Source organism: Macrotis lagotis, chromosome 1 (genome assembly GCF_037893015.1).
Source record: "Macrotis lagotis isolate mMagLag1 chromosome 1, bilby.v1.9.chrom.fasta, whole genome shotgun sequence".
NCBI classification, from domain to species: domain Eukaryota; kingdom Metazoa; phylum Chordata; class Mammalia; order Peramelemorphia; family Peramelidae; genus Macrotis; species Macrotis lagotis.
This window is the reverse complement of record NC_133658.1, coordinates 39,180,501-39,187,510: the sequence shown is the minus strand read 5'-3', so window position 1 is coordinate 39,187,510 and position 7,010 is coordinate 39,180,501. Positions and strand designations below refer to the sequence as shown.

The 7,010-nt window shown below is 38.4% G+C and overlaps 1 pseudogene; it reads right to left on the bottom strand.

Moving 5' to 3' along the window:
- Positions 1 to 5,545: 5,545 nt before the first annotated feature.
- On the bottom strand, positions 5,546 to 6,738 carry LOC141504990 (methyltransferase-like protein 22 pseudogene; annotated as a pseudogene).
- Between the last annotated feature and the right edge of the window lie 272 nt (positions 6,739 to 7,010).

The following is a 7,010-nucleotide window of genomic DNA, read 5'->3' as shown; positions in this document are numbered from 1 at the left end:
AACCAAAGTCTATCACCCCATTCGAAAGTGCCCAATAGTTCCTTCGCCTCTGGACCACCACATGATTGGGAGAAATTGGGAAGCTCACCAGTGCCAAAGGGAAGAGCAATGAGTCATCTTGTCCATCCGGGGAAGTTCTGGTCCAAGCATGCTGGATGGCCTCTTTAGGATCAACATTAAGCATCTTAAATCAACATTAAATATTTCCTGAATTAGACTGGATTTGATTGTCTTTGGGAAAGAGTTGCAATTTCTCTGAAGAATTAAAAATGATTATTACATGGAGGACAATGATGATGATGATGATGATGATGATGATGTTTGTCCTTCATTCTTTTTTTTTAGGTTTTTTTGCAAGGCAAATGGGGTTAAGTGGCTTGCCCAAAGCCACACTGCTAGGCAATTATTAAGTATCTGAGGCCAGATTTGAACTTAGATACTCCTGACTCCAGGGCCAGTGCTCTATCCACTGTGCCACCTAGCTGCCCCTTGTCCTTCATTCTTGAAGACCATGATATCAGGGAGGTGATACTATGACATGTATGTGAATTGGATCCAACGAGGGGTGGGCTATGCCTCCAGTCTCACTTTTTCCTCCAGAGCCATCTGGGTACAGTGGCCAGATATGAATTAGGACAACTGGAGATGAACCTGGATGCAAGTCAATCAGAATTAAGTGACTTGTTCAAGGTCTGTAAGTAGCAAATATCTGAGGTGAGATTTGAACTCAGACCCTCCTGTCTTCAGAGATGGTGCTCTATCCTCTGCACTACCTAGCAATGAAAAGGCAAATGGTGTACATGAGCAGAGGAACTCCAAGGAAAAAACAAATAAAAATTGTAATCTGTGAAATGTGTGATAGGAGAGATTGGACTGGTTATATGGTGAGGACAAGGAATGCCAACTGAACAGCCAGAAGGTTCCACTGGTTTCCTCAAAATGTCAGAGAAATCAAGGAAGGTCTTTGGCATGTTGAGTGGACTTCTTGTGGTAAACTTATGGAAATATATGGTCAAAAGTCAGAATGGGCAGACATGGATGGTTTGTGATCTGTATCATGGTAGGGAATATTCAGATTGAGAAGACTATTTATTCATTTGAGAATACATGGAAGAAAAGACAGTGCTCTCTATCCACTGTGCCACCTAGCTGCCTAGGCAAGAACAAAAGAAATATGTGCTTATATGTGTGTGTGTGTGTGTGTGTGTGTGTGTGTTCATTTGAGGATGGTTATATTAAAACCTGAATGATGGAAGAAAAGAGATTAATGCCCTTTAGATGAAAGAGAAAAATGGTAATGGAAGATGGAATTGATGCCATTCAGTTTTATTCAACAGACCTTTCCTAATGTGTGTAGGGATAAGTGCTGGGTCCTGAGACAGATCCAAAGTTCAAATAAATCATAGTCCCACTTTTCTGATCTATGGAGTGTGACCAGTTGGTTTAGTTTTCCTGGAAGCAGACTATTTACTGCTTGGAAGAGAAGAGATGAAAATTTGATAGGTGATATAACCTCAAGGTAAGCAGTAAGAGGAAGAAGCTGGTAGCCTGTCATTAGAATGTGCTAACATTCACAAAGCAGGTGATTATGGCTTGGGGATTGATCATACACTAAATGAATCACTTTGAAAGTTCCTAGGCATATATGCAATCAATGAGTCTTAGAAGGAAAGATACATTACACAAACTAGGCATGAACAGTCAAGAGAAGTGATCCAGTTCTTGTCTCATGGGACAATCTGAATGTCACCAGCTTCTCTTTTCAAAAAGCAGGTGAATTCCCCATTTAGGTAAGCCCCTTCCAGAGGAATTTCTTGTGAAATCCTTTGTCATTAAAACCCTATCTGGGAGCGGCTAGGTGGCATAGTGGATAAAGCACCAGCCTTGGAGTCAGGAGTACCTGGGTTCAAATCTGGTCTCAGACATTTAATAATTACCTAGCTGTGTGGCCTTGGGCAAGCCACTTAACCCCATTTGCCTTGCAAAATCCTAAAAAAAAAACCTATCTGCATGTATGGATGTGACTGGCATCCTAGAAAGAGTTTCAGTCTAGAACCATGCAGGGTAGGGTCCCCAAAGTCTTTTCTGGATATGACTGTGGCAAAACTATTTACCTTTCCTGCTTCCCCAGAAACAATTGTGGATTGAAAGGTAACCCTAGAATGAGGGAAGGTGGTTGAAGGGCAAATCTATTTTATAGATTTATTAGTGTCATGCATTCAAATATAAATTTCCTTATATTCAACATTTAAAGTTTTCTAGAAAATAGCAATGAAAGGAATGGGAGATGTTGGATGATAATTTGAATGCAATTCAAAGTCAAAGGAAGGGACATTTTTTAAGATTGGATGGAACCAGGAAATGTAGCAAGCAGGTAAGGAATAAATACATAGGGAGATGCTGGAAATGAGAAAGGATGAATGAACAATAGAGCAAGAAGTTCTCCAAGAGGTCAACAGAAGATGAGACCAAAAATATTCTTCAAAAGATAAGCCTTGGTAAAGAGAAAAGTCACCGAATCCCAGGAAATTGGAGTGAAACCCACATATACACTTATAGCAGATCATTTGTTGTTATTGTTCAGCCATGTCAGTCATCTCTTGCTCTTCATGAAAGGTCAACTAGATAGAGCAGTGGATAGAGCACCAGTCCTGGAGTCAGGAGGACCTGAGTTTAAATTCAGCCTCAGACAATTGACACTTACTAGTTGTTTGACCTTCGGCAAGTCACTTGACCCTGATTACCTTACATCCTGGGATATCTCCAGTCATCCTTATTCATACCAGAACCCAGATAGCTTTGGAGGAGAAAGCGAGGCTGGTGATTTAGCATATGACGCCCTCACACAAATCCAATTCACATGCTTGTTATGTCATCACCTCTCTGATTTCATGGTCTTCAAGAACGGGTAAAACATTTTCACCCTTCGTGATCCCATTTTGGATTTCCTTGGTAGAGATACTGGAGAGGTTTGCCATTTCCTTCTTCAGTTCATTTTACAAAAGAGGAAATCAAGGTAAACAGGGTTAAATGGATTGTCACACAATTAGAAAGAGTATGAGAGAGGACGCTAGAATCATCCCACTGCTTCCAGGTACTCATGATGAAGAAATCAGGGATTCTAGAAATAATGATTTTGGATTCCTAGTGGTCCAACCTCTTTTGGATTCTAACTGAATTATAATAAAATAAAACTGCCTTCCAATGTTCAGGGTTCCCAGGACATACTGTCCCTGGAAAATGGTGGATTCATTTCCTAAACTTTTCATCTCAGGATGCTACATCATTCTGGTGGTGGAGTTAAGCTCAGGAGTAACAGATAAAGTGTTGGACTTGAAGTCAAAAAGATGAGTTCAAACCCAGCCTCAGACACTTTACTAGCTGTTTAAACTTGGGCAAGTCACTTAGCTTCTATTCACTTCAATTTATTCATCTGTAAAATGAGAATAATAAGAACACTTACCTCCCAAGGTTGTTCTGAAGTTAAAATGAGATACTTGTTCAGTGTCTTGTAAACCTTAAAGTACTATTTAAACTATATCTATTAGTATAACCAGTAAAATAGTTATAACTATTCTTATAGTATAACTATTATACTACCTGTATGATCTTAAAGCAAATAATGACCCTAAAATCAATAAAGAGTTCAAATCCTGACCCTAATACTTTTCACTTTGGGCAGATCACTACTTGTTGCAGGTCTAGCCTACTCCTTAGGAAATCAGAGGATACTTTCATAGTTCCAACTTTCTATGTAAAAGTTAATGGAATTTTTATTTTATTCTCCAGTGCCAGCAGAGGCATCCAAAGAGTTCCATCTTCAAAATCCAGCAAGTGTTAGATCTGTGGGATAAAACTCTCATAGCAATGCCACACAGTGACTACATGATTCCTGGTGAGCCTACCTTCCCTCAGGGTATCCCAGATGGTCTCCCGGGGTATAACCACCCTTATGGTGGGCAAATTATGACAGATTTAACAATGTGGAACTGCATATATTCCTTCATGGGAACATGATCCTGATAACTCATATGAACATTCTTATTTATTAGAGCAATGAGAAGGAGCATGGATAGACAAGGCGCAGGAGGGAGCTGAATATGAATGTATAATATATTATAAAGATGGAGTCAATGGGTGAGAAAGGAATGTCCTGGGAGAAAGGCTAAATTATTTCATGTAGAAAAGACAAGAAAAAGCTTTTGAAATGGAGTGAAGGGGGGGAGGTGAGGGGGAATGAGTGAGCCTTTACTCTCATTAAAAGTGTCTCAGAATGGGGCAGCTAAGTAGCACAGTGGATAGAGCACTGAGTCAGGAATACCTGAGTTCAAATCCGGCATCTAACACTTAATAATTATCTACCTGTATGGCCTTGGGCAAGCCACTTAACCCCAGTGCCTTGCAGAAAAAGAAGTGGCTCAGAGAAGAAATAATCTACACACTCAACTGGGTATAGAAATTCAACTTACCCTAGAGGAAAAAGGAGAGAAAAGGGATGGGAGAAAGGAGGCAGGGGGAGGGGAGGGTGGTGTAGGTGATAGAAGAGAGGGTAGATCTAGGGAGAAGGTAATCAGATATAACACATGTTTGAGGACAGATGGGGAAAAGAGAGAGAATAGAATAAATGGGAGTGGGGAGGAATAGGATAGAGGGAAATACAGCTAGCAATAGTAACTATGGGAAAAAATATTGATAAAGAATGTGATCCATCCCAAAGACAGAGCTGATGGCATCTGAATACAGACTGAAACACACTTTTTTCCTTCTCTCACTTTACTTATCTTGAAATTTCTCTATCTTTGTGGTGGGAGGGGGAATTGTATTTACCTTTATAGCAAGACTACTGTAATATAAAAAATATTAAACATTCATATTATAACTTCAAAATGACATTATGTTTATAAGTGATGACTCTATGGAATAAGGAAGGATAATATATTTAGGGTAAAAAACACAGTAGCAGAATATTTTATTAATGTAAAAAAACATTTGTACAAAATGAGAATAAAAAAATAAATTTAAAATTAAAATAAAAAATAAAATAAAAAAAACCACAGTAGCAAAACAAACAAAAAATTCAATAAAATTTAGTTTAAAAAAATCAATATAATAGTAAGATCCCTTCTGCTTTTGTGTTACATGAGGAAAGGCTACTTCATTGGCTGCTCATCAGTGGAGCTGTGGATAAGGAGAAGACAGTATCAGCTAGACATAAATAGCTTATTGTTTTAGGCCTGCACTACAAGTCTTAATGTTTATTAGGAAGAGATTATTACTTGATAGAAGCTCAGCAGATGGTAGTAGAGAGCAATTGATAGAGCTTAAGAGCCCAAGGACCAGCAGATGGTAGCAGAGAGCATAGTTACGAGACTAGGGGAAATCACTGCAGAAATGCCTCAGCAGTAGGGATAATGTGATTCCCCACAGAGACTAGCATAGTGTTATCTTTTTTTGGTAGCTTTTAATTTCATTTAAAATATAGTTCAGAAACTACTGTAAGTAAACTGATTTAGGGGATTTTTTTCAGCATTGTTCACATGAGAGATCAACTTATTGGGGCAACAACAATCTTCCAGAGCTCCAACTGCTCCATACATTCATAAACCAGGGACTATGGGAAAGTAGCTTCAAATGGCTCTACAATAAATATGATTTTGCCATTTCCAAATTTCTTTAGTTATTTAGGGAAAATAAAATGATTGTGGAATTCACATGTAATGTTTAAGTGTAAAGTTTAGTCTATTGACAAGTACATTGTAGACTGTACAAATATTTTTTCAAATTAGGAATAATTCTGTAGAATGCTTTAAATAAAGCATCTGTGAGGTCATCATAAAAAACATTAGTTGCCATTATAATAGGAATAAAAGCTTATAAGTCAGTAATTTCTTCTTCATAACAACTGAAAGAAACATAGATATCAGTATACAAGTCATCTTTCAGCTAATTTAATTGTTTGGGAGGTTTTTTTTGTTGTTGTTTACAAGGCAATGGGGTTAAATGACTTGCCCAAGGTCACACAGCTAGGTAATTATTAAGTGTCTGAGGCCAGATTTGAACTCAGGTCCTCCTGAATCCAGAACTGGTACTCTATCCACTGCACCACCTAGCCACTCCCAATTTAATTATTTAACCTTCTTTAACTTGTTTCATTCACGTTCCTTTTTAGGGTAACATTCCATTCACATATAGCCAGCAGATTTGAATCCATATCTGTGTATCCCTTACTGTGATGATGTTGGCAATCTCAGTACTGATACCAAACTCAACATGTTTTGGTGCAACTTTTGGACAGATCACACTAGAATAAAATGTAGTCAACTAGAAGGAAAGTACCTCATCATACCTGTTTGCCAACCTCTTCCGGAGGGTAGCCATGGTGTGCTCTCCTTTAATTATATTGTGGTGAATGCTTTCTTGCTCTTCTTCATTGAAATTTTCTGCTCCCTGGATTAGACTTTCAGTATGTCTCTTATTTCTTATGACTCTTTTTTGTTTTGTCTCAGAGAAAATCAAAGTCTTTCTTGTATATTGCCTGGTCTTCTCTCTGTTTGTACCCTTCCCCACTAATTGTCAGTGGTGGAGCGTACCCTATATATATAGGAGATCCTCATTCCTCATTTAATTTGCCTTAATTGATTAAATGTCTTTTGGTTTGAATTCATGTGTCCTCTGGGTGAAAGGTCTTCTTACCACCACTAAGTCATCATCATTATCCAATAGAGCTTCTAGTCTCATAAAAGAGCAATTTTAGGGGTGGCTAGGTGGTGCAGTGGATAAAGCACCGGCCCTGGAGTCAGGAGTACCTGGGTTCAAGCCGGTCTCAGACACTTAATAATTACCTAGCTGTGTGGCCTTGGGCAAGCCACTTAACCCATTTGCCTTGCAAAAAACCTAAAAAAAAAGAGCAATTTTGAGTTCCATTCTTGTTCAGGAAAATCTATATCATTGCTATTCTTATCACAGGATTCCGGAATATTTCTGCCATCTTGTACAATATATAACTAATA